Source organism: Apodemus sylvaticus, chromosome 20 (assembly GCF_947179515.1).
Source record: "Apodemus sylvaticus chromosome 20, mApoSyl1.1, whole genome shotgun sequence".
Lineage (NCBI taxonomy): Eukaryota > Metazoa > Chordata > Mammalia > Rodentia > Muridae > Apodemus > Apodemus sylvaticus.
Genome location: NC_067491.1, coordinates 58357991 through 58358867, shown reverse-complemented (window position 1 = coordinate 58358867; position 877 = coordinate 58357991). Strand labels below are relative to the sequence as shown.

Below are 877 nucleotides of genomic sequence, written 5' to 3'. Positions count from 1 at the left end.
GCTCTCTTGAATACTTTACATGACTGTAGGAATATGTCTGAGACTTAAGGGGAGTTACAGGGAATTAAATTTCTCAAAAGTTGAGATCAAGTAAACAAACTTTAACTCTTTAAATTTTCCTGTTGACTCTTCCCTCACGAGAGTAACAAGCTCCAATTGGCCACATTAGGTTTTTATCCTTGCTGACGTCCGATCTGAAGTACCGGTTTCAGTCAATATCTACTAGTTCCACTTCAAAAGTGAGCTTGGAATTTGGTGGAATTCTGGCATCGGGCTGTCCTTTCTTTCTGTAGGCCCATTCTGGTTCAATCTCCAGTCGAGCCTTTTCTTCTTTATTCATAGTCAAGAGTGCTCCATCCCATCTTCTGTTAACCTTGCCTACTCCAACCTTAAAACTTAAAAGGCTTGGCATTTTTCTTCTTTGACCTTGTTTGAATATTAGGATCAAAAACAGTTCCATCTGGGAGTGTCCCCATTTACCAGCAGTGAACAACATCTCGCTTTTTAGGAATGTTGGTTTTTATCTCCTTTTTTTTTTTTTAGAAAAGATTTTGTAAATTTTGGTGGACCCTTGAGAGTCTACTCAGACTTGGATTCTTTGGGTTTATCGTCACCAAGCTTCACGTTTCTCACCTGTTCAGATGCTTTACTTCCGGTTTCAGCAATCTTGAGACACTTTCAAAAAGAAGGTTATAGCACTAACCAAATGGTCCTCATTAGCAGTCTTAGTTACATTTTTTTATGTTTCCGAGTAATTTATGCTCTGTGAGAAACCAATCTGAACCGGGATCCTGCAGAAACTTGATGATGTCCTTCCTTCTTGGGCAGCTGCTCCCTGCTCCACGGTCCATGCACGCTGCGGAACAGCCTCGGCCAT

General features: G+C 40.9%; 1 pseudogene; it reads right to left on the bottom strand.

The window, feature by feature from the left end:
- Positions 1-208: 208 nt before the first annotated feature.
- LOC127671135 (peptidyl-prolyl cis-trans isomerase FKBP3-like) lies at positions 209-877 on the bottom strand (annotated as a pseudogene).